This window comes from Mixophyes fleayi, chromosome 9 (genome assembly GCF_038048845.1).
Source record: "Mixophyes fleayi isolate aMixFle1 chromosome 9, aMixFle1.hap1, whole genome shotgun sequence".
Lineage (NCBI taxonomy): Eukaryota > Metazoa > Chordata > Amphibia > Anura > Limnodynastidae > Mixophyes > Mixophyes fleayi.
This window is the reverse complement of record NC_134410.1, coordinates 86,841,745-86,850,784: the sequence shown is the minus strand read 5'-3', so window position 1 is coordinate 86,850,784 and position 9,040 is coordinate 86,841,745. Positions and strand designations below refer to the sequence as shown.

General features: G+C 38.6%; 1 long non-coding RNA gene across 1 annotated transcript; it reads left to right on the top strand.

Annotated features, from left to right (window-relative positions):
- Positions 1 to 3,481: 3,481 nt before the first annotated feature.
- LOC142100805 (uncharacterized) lies at positions 3,482 to 8,562 on the top strand. The gene is made up of 2 exons (XR_012678918.1): positions 3,482 to 4,560; positions 5,278 to 8,562. It is a non-coding gene; the product is annotated as an uncharacterized LOC142100805 (long non-coding RNA).
- The last annotated feature ends 478 nt before the right edge of the window (positions 8,563 to 9,040 follow it).

The following is a 9,040-nucleotide window of genomic DNA, read 5'->3' as shown; positions in this document are numbered from 1 at the left end:
TTTAAATTGAAGCTATGTCATACTTGCCTACTTTCGGCAAGTGTAGTCTAGGAGAGGGGCGTGACCAGAGCGCGGAGGGGGCGGGCACGGCCAAACACAGCATTTTGGCCCCGTGATTCACCACGAATTGCATCATTTAGGCTAGGCAGTTGCGGGATACTGGAGACTTGCCTGCTCTCCCGGGAGTCCGTGAGACCAATCCGAATTTCGGGAGTTTCCCGGACATTCCAGGAGAGTTGGCAAGTATGAGCTATGTTCATGTTTAGATGGAATCACCAAATGTTATTAAATGCATACATTTTAAAAATTGTTGAGCATGCCCACCCCTTAAACCACCCACCCACCCTCAGCACAATACAACATTTGGCCACCGGGCCGGTCCCATATCATATCCCCTTCAATCAAAATAGTGGGCCGTACTAACGAAATTAGTGGTGTTCCAATGCCTGGGCATTCACACACAACAAATGGCGACTATGCCACTGCAGACACTATATAAGGCTGAAGAGGCAAAGATTGTGTCATTTTGTGATTAAGGGCTAGATTTACTAAACTGTGGGATTTAAAAAGTGGAGATGTTGCCTTTAGCAACTAATCAGTTTCTAGTTGTCATTTTGCTATAGGCAACATCTCCACTTTTTTTCAAACCTGCAGTTTAGTAAATATACCCCTAAGTCTCAATTTTGGAATTAGAAGGTCTTGTGATTTTGTTTAGTGTTCCAATCAGAGGAAGAGACATCTTGCTGCAGTCAAGAGTCTGCTAAGTGTAGACAGCCCAACTTCAACTACAAATAGGCTGAAGTGCTGGTGGTGATCGTGGAGAAAAGGCTTCACCACACTAACAGACAGATATCTGCCCCTATATAGCACTGCATTTGGGAATATAATACATTGTAGTTCAATGCTGTGGCTCTAGTTTGCAGTCAAAAAGAGGTAAGTCAGCACAACTGTTTTTCAATTATGTTCAAAATACATTTTAAAAATCCTCCTCTCAATATTGTCAAGCACACAAATGTTGCACTAGGCATCAGAATAACAAACCATAAACATTAACAAAATATAAAATTCTTTAGAATATTGTGACCATTGTAACCTATTTAAATTTTTTAAAACTGTTTATTGGTGTGTACCAGCCTATATTTATTGTGTGGCCCAAAAAATGTACATTTATATTGTTAAATATGATTTTTTGTTAAGGCCTCATAAGGCCTTTGTTCAGCCATTTTATTGTAACTTGTATAGAAATATTATTTGCTAGAAGAGATTATTCATTTTTCTGTTAACTTGCAGTTTTGCAATATGTGAGCCTATGGCCTTGAAGTTGAACTAATAGAGAACACCTGAAGAATGTAACCAGTTATGAAAACAATAATGAGCTTCATATCCAGCTGGTAGTATGGGAGCTGTATCCATGGTGTTGCACATAGCATATCTCCAACTCCCCTTGAGATAAGAAATAATAGGCTCATCTGTCCTTAGAAGGGGGAGAAAAGTAAACACCTCAAGAATACGTGAGAAAGTTAATCAGTAGCGCTTCTCATAAACTAGTGGTATAAACTATTGTATGCATATGACGTAGGATTCATTTATTCAGTAGCCTATAAAAACCTGTATCTTTGTATCAATAAACTAGAGAATATTCCTTGCATACAGAACTTGGTCTGTGTCAATTCTCTCCAGCTGATTGAAGCGCTTCCAGATATACTTGATACCACAGGCTGACTTGGGTCAGAATTTTAGATTTAACAACTTGGAGGTCGCCACAGAGATTCGCTGTCCAGCAGGCTACAAGACAGACAACGGAGGTTTCCCAGCACATTGAACCCCAACATCCGCGGTCAGTAGATTTCTACTCGTTGGTCTTCCTAGTCTGGGTCACCTCATGTCTGTCTGAGGCACCTGACACGCGAATTTGTGAGTCTCAAGTATCATCTGATTAATATAATACAGTATTAACCCAATTTGTTTACTGTAATTGTATTGTTGATTAGATTTTTGAAAGATGATTGAATTTTGAGTGCATGTGTTTGTACCTATGTATGATGTATAAAGCATAAAAGTCACATAAGACATTGATCAAAGAAGCATGTAATGGAATAGAGGGATTTAGAGAGTTATTGTTTTGAACATTGAGTGAACATTTTAGACACCATCCCCAGAGGTATATCAAAGAAGGGAGATTCTGTAATCTGCCCAAATTGTGTAAGAGAGATTTCCAAAAGACCTTCGTCCCAGATACTGTCAAAGAAGCTATTTAGCACGGACATCCAGTACAAGGAGTCCACAGAACGGGACGTCCAGTGCAAGGACAACCCACAGAAACTAGATAAGAGTCCCGATTTGGACTCAACAGAATACTGTCAATACGAGTAATATAGATAGTAAACAAATGACAGCAGCTCCCTCATAGATATGATGCACAAAGACTAAAGGAAATGGGGGAGTAGAAGGTCTGCAGGGAATTTTTCAAGAAAGCGGGGATAGCCAAAGATATGTGTGGATGGAGAAACAAAGGGGTATTGAGATCAAACCCCAAGAGATTGTTTGAGGTGGCACAGGAAAGTTAAGAGATCTGAAAAGTCGAAATATATGTGGATATGCTAAATGCATCGGAAGCTGAATAATGAATCAAGTAGGTTGTATATTATAAATGTATGTTTGATCCTGTGCAGCTGAATAAGTGAAATGTGCCCCTCCCTTATTCTGTGTAAATGATTTCAGTGTGTTGAGATAAGAAGCACACTGTTTTTTGTTTTTTGACAATGTATGTAAAATTAAAAAAATGTGTCCGGAGTGCTGATTGATGATAACATGTTGAAGCTAACTTGTATTTAGTGTAATGCTGGGACTTGTAGTTCCACAGCAGTAGGCTGGAAAATGTCAGTTAAGTTTTCTTTCTCTGTATGTGAGTTTTGTCTCCGTCTTACTGCGTGTGAGAGAGATCCGTGATAATTCACATTGTTTGTTCTCTGTCTTAGTGCTCTATAAGGGAGATGTTTGATTTACTTTAAATCACAATGTTTGTCTGTCTTGTCCGTTTTTTACAAGAGACATGTTTCAAGGTTGAAAAAGTTGTACATTCATTGCTTAATGATAAGCTTTTAAAAAGATACAAAAGAAGTTTTAAAATGTTTGGTCCGATTGCACGGACAAGATTGTAAATAATGTACATTATCACTATAAGTACTAGTGTCAGAACAAAGCTGGCTGGGATCCAACAAGCCGTTTCTGTATTTGAACAAAATAATTTTGTTTCTGAAGTTCAGAAATATAGCTTTCTCTTTAATGAAGTTGAGAATTGTGGGAGTGAGCTTACATGCTGTTTTTATCTGTGTTAAAATGGCGCTGATGAATGTTCTCAGAAATCAGGAGGGTTTGTTATGCCTTTAAAGAAATGTTACGAGATAAAATGTCGTCTGTGAGCGAGACTTAAGTGAATATATTTTTACTTTGAACACGAAAATCACAGAATCTACAAATATGTGTGAATATTTGGTCACGGGAGAGAGATTTTGTTGAGAAAATGTTGAATGATTTACAGACACAATGTATTGTGTCTAACGAGAGTACTCTGATTTATGAGACAGTGCTGCTTTTAAAATGGTTGAATACTTGGAACCAAGATTCCAGATTGAATGTTTCTAAACCCGGAAATTTAATTAGTGTCATTTAAAAGGGCTGTACTAAGAGATGAAAAGAAAGGAGTGGCTTTGAACACTCGCCCAGGTCTCGTCACTTTGACATTCTCTATTTGTGAAATTAGGGACTGCCCCTTTGAGGAAATCAAGGCATGGAACGCATAGCGTCACAGTTAAGCTTTTAGCAGCTGTTCACTGGTTACCTGATAACAGTATACACGCATGTTACAGTTACAGTAATTCCTAGTAAATAAATGTTAATCTCTATGCAAAAGTTTTTTTTATTCACAGGTCTCCAGCTGCAAAGACCCATTAGGCAATCCAGATTGCATTGATTTAACTTCCAATGCACCATCTTTGCACCACAACAAACATAAGTATAAACTAATGAAGGATTTAAATAACGTAAACTCTTCTGAGTAATGATTACCTTGTTTTGGAAGAGATATTAGAGTTTATGTGCTATTCACATAGCAAATGCATGAACTAGGTGGTTTTTCTGTATGTGCAGAAAGCAAAAGGTTTTTATTTGTATCCTCATTACAGTTTTGAGTAAATCAGTGTTTGTAAAGACATTTACTGCCCTTATTTACTGTGCTATAATTGTCATATACTGTAAATAATTCTTTTTATTGTGGGTATGGTAATGCATTGATGGGAATTCTATATTTTTACAGAAATGAAAAAGATTTAAGACTTTAAGAGCAATTGTATGTGCTCCTGCATTAGCACTTCTGGATCATAGCAAGCCATTTATACTCTCCTCTGAGCAGAACCAAATGTTTAACCAATTTTAAGCTGAAATAACTTCAGCGCCAGCACTGGCTTTGCCAGATTATGACAAGCCTTTCACATTATTTTGTTATGAAGTCAGTGCACATGTACAAGGAGTACTGACACAAATACATGGTCGCAAGCTAAGGTCACTTGCATACTACTCTGCTTTAGTGCTTGAAAAGAGTATAGATATTGTGCTAGGACACCCAGTTACCTTAACGGTATCGTACGTTGTGACAGAAACCAAGCACAAGCAAAACATTTGTTACCGGCCAGATTTACTAAGTATGAAGATATACAGCACAAAGGACATTCCCTCCTATTGTGAAATGAGTGACATATAACACTTGCCGAGCGCACTGTGTATTTTCTTCCTCCCTTTCCTTTTTTATTAGAAGAAAAAAAAAAAAAAAAAAAAGGAAGCACAAGAGGCCCCAGAGCCTCTCATGTTCACAGATATATGTTAAGACCTTCAGACAAGGGGAATCTGAGTAAACTGTATTTTAAGTTTTTTAAAGGTCCAAGGGAGACCAGAGAGGGGAGTTCATTGATATTAGCAGGAGGAATATAGATTGCACGTTATTTTCCTTTGCTGTGCGCTGTAGATGTGTACTAGACTAGAAAGGAAAGCCAAGTTTGGAAGAACCAGACTCAGGCCCATAGTAATGTATAGATCATTATACATAATTAGAAAATTCTAATATGAAAGTTTAACCCAACCAAATAAAGAAAAGAGCAACCCATGACTACAGGGGTTTACACCCAATGCAGGAATGTGTTTGTGAGTATTGTGGCCCAACACATTATTATATACACTAATAGAACTGATGATGTGGCTTATTAACAGGTTATTTAAGCTAAGTGTTTCTCTTCCAGAAGAATTAAAGTTACCACATCTGTCTTAACCGTTGTACTGTACACTCCATCTAATGAGTGTAAACTTTGTGGAACTCAGAAACCAAGAACCTTTTCCTTGGATTCCACATGCTCCTTACTGAAGCCTATCCTAATGAAGTAGCACTGCTTACTCCCAGTAACGTTACACTTAAGCAGTGCACAATGTTGAATCCTGCTGCCTTATTGCAGCAAGTTTCAAAAGATGGGAGAAGTACCTGTATATATTGGGGTTACCCTAGGGATTTGGGGGAATTCCATTCCAGCTTGAACAGAAAGAAAGGAAAAAAAAAAAATGCAAACAAAATTTTTCTGAACATGATTGCATAGAACTAATGAAACAAGAATCTCTGGTTTTATCTCACATTAAAGATAAACCATTACCAGATGCAGACATCACTCTTTTTGTAGATGGTTCACACTATCACATAGATCCTGTCCCGTATACAGGGTGTGCTGTAACCACACACACAGAAATAGTGATTCAACAGACTCTACCGAGTCACATGTCAGCACAAGAAGCTGAACTAAAGGCCCTGACACTTGCATGCATATATGCAAAAGGACAAAGAGTAAATATTTACACTGATTCAAGTTATGCATTTGTAATTGCGCATGATTATGGCCCTGTATGGAAAAGTAGGGACCTTATGGGTTCAGCAAGCAAACCAGTCAATATGATGAACATACCAGGGCATTGTTCACTGCATTCCAGCTGTCCTCCAAACAGTGATGAAGATGAAGATACACACAGAGATACTACCCCCGAAGCTAAGTGAAATAGACCAGGCCGCACGAGAAGCCGCCATAGCCCCAGTACCCCAAGGGGAGTCTATTTACATGGTGACCCCCTGACCCCTGTTTGACCAGAGCACACTCCAACTTATGGAAAGACAAGCAACAGAAAATAAGAAAAAGACTTGGGCAATACATGGAGCACTAGAAGTGCAAGGAGTGGTGTAAAGGTCAGCGTTTGTGTCTGCCAAAAGTAGTTTATCCCATTATGGCCAATATAGCACACGAGAAAGTGCATCTGGGAAAAGATGCTATGGTTGTACTCACTAGCAGCTTATGGATAGTACCAGGGTTTGCCCAAGCAGCACAGTCGTTAGTGGCAGAATGCCTAGTCTGTGCACAAAGTAACCCGAGTAAGTCTGTCCTATGGAAAAGCACACCCCAGACATAATATCCCTATAAGAGGATACAGATAGACTTTATAACTTCCCAAATGCTCGGGCTTTGAGAATGTGCTTGTCTGTGTCAACTTCTTTAGTCACTGGCTGGAGACATGGCTGTATAGAAAAGCAAATGCTAAAGCATTAGCCAAGAAAATTGCGAATGAGGTAATCTGATGATATGGTGTACCAGAGGTCATTGTAAGTGACAGAGGGATACACTTTACGGGGCAAGGATTCCAGAAACTATCACACCCCCTACAGATCCCAAAGTTCAGGATGTATGGAGCGCCTTAATGGTACACTGAAATTGAAAATGCAGAAAATAATGGCTGAAACAGGTCTGCCATGGATCTCATGTTTACCTGCACTCAGTAAAAAATACTGCTAGGAAAGACACAGGTTTAACACCATATGAGATATTGTTTGGCACAGCAAACAGAACAGGCTGTTATTTTCCATAGCAACTACACCATGTATATAGTGATTTGTTGAATTATGTTGCCTTATTATAGAAACAACTAACTGAAATACATGGTCAAATATTCTCCTCCATTGCAAACCCTAATTTTGATACAGGTACCCATAAACTGCACCCTGGGGGGCTGGGTGGTCGTGAGAAAGCACATCAGGAGAAGTCTTGAACCCAGATACAAGGGTCCTTATCAAGTCCTGTTGACGACTCCCATGGCAGTGAAAGTACAGGAAAGAGACACCTGGATTCACGCATAACACTGCAAAGTCTTCAAATCAGGGGAGTCTTGTTCTGATAAATAGAAATGACTGTCTCATTGTATTGATATGTCTTGCCAGAATAATTGTGACTGAAGTAGGGATTAAGGCCTCCCTAACCCAGTATGAAACAGACAGTTAAGTGACATATTGCCTATGCCACTGTGAGAAACATATGGGAAGGAGTGCTCAACAATTTGCACTCATAGTAGAGTAAACTCTGAAAATGTCTTTGTGCAGATGCATAACCTCATTGGTAAAGTTGTCAGTAATGATTCATGTTGGATATTGGAAATATTGGCATTAGTAGCAAATGGTTTAGCAATCCTGTTGATCGTATAGGTGATAATGAAACTAAATATATGGCTGATTAAGAAGTTACTGACACTTGATTGTTGTCTCTCCAAAAAGGGAACCACTGAAAATCCCGAACCTCTGATGATCACAGAAATTACTTCTGAAACCTGACCAGACTATGAGTGTCATGAATTATTTGGAATAGCAAAGCCAAAGAACTGCAGAGTTTGCAACAAGAAACTACTAAAGATTGAACAAAGGACATGCAAGGCCTGCAGAACTACTATAGACTCATTAACTATCTTTTAAGAAACCATCTTTTAAGAAACCATCTTCTAAGAAACCATCTTTTCTAGACATGGACATTTGCCAAAATGCATCTCCTCATAAATCAAGTTAGGACAGGGAGGATCACAGGCTTATTAGTGGGGGATGAGTTGACAGATTCCTAAGGGGACCAACTCTATGCATGTGGCCTCCTACATGTGTATAAGTACCTGCTTATTAAGAATGTGGTTCTATAGATAGGATTAGGTAGGTAGGAGGAGAAAGGGTCGAAAATTGAATAAAAGATGGGAAATGTTAAATATGATTTTTTGTTAAGGCCTCATAAGGCCTTTGTTCAGCCATTTTATTGTAACTTGTATAGAAATATTATTTGCTAGAAGAGATTATTCATTTTTCTGTTAACTTGCAGTTTTGCAATATGTGAGCCTATGGCCTTGAAGTTGAACTAATAGAGAACACCTGAAGAATGTAACCAGTTATGAAAACAATAATGAGCTTCATATCCAGCTGGTAGTATGGGAGCTGTATCCATGGTGTTGCACATAGCATATCTCCAACTCCCCTTGAGATAAGAAATAATAGGCTCATCTGTCCTTAGAAGGGGGAGAAAAGTAAACACCTCAAGAATACGTGAGAAAGTTAATCAGTAGCGCTTCTCATAAACTAGTGGTATAAACTATTGTATGCATATGACGTAGGATTCATTTATTCAGTAGCCTATAAAAACCTGTATCTTTGTATCAATAAACTAGAGAATATTCCTTGCATACAGAACTTGGTCTGTGTCAATTCTCTCCAGCTGATTGAAGCGCTTCCAGATATACTTGATACCACAGGCTGACTTGGGTCAGAATTTTAGATTTAACAATATCAATATGTATGTCTGCACCAGTAGTTTGTAAATATTTGACAGTATGCATAGCAACATTCTTAACTTTTGACATTTCACACAGCTGGCAGGACTTTTAAGCCTAGGCTTAAAGATAAACTCAGAGACAACTGCAAACGATCAAGGGGGGCAGGTTGTGGTTCCATAGAGTGCTTGGACCTCAGCCATCTGGTATACACGCATTAGAAGAATAACGAATGCAGGGTGTCGAATAGATAGACCCTGGTGAGAGTCCTTTGCTAACTACACAACAATGCCCTTCAGCTAAATATCATATAATTATACATACATTAACCATTAAACTATTAAAATTAGTTAAATTTAGTAACTAAATAAATCTTAACACTCCA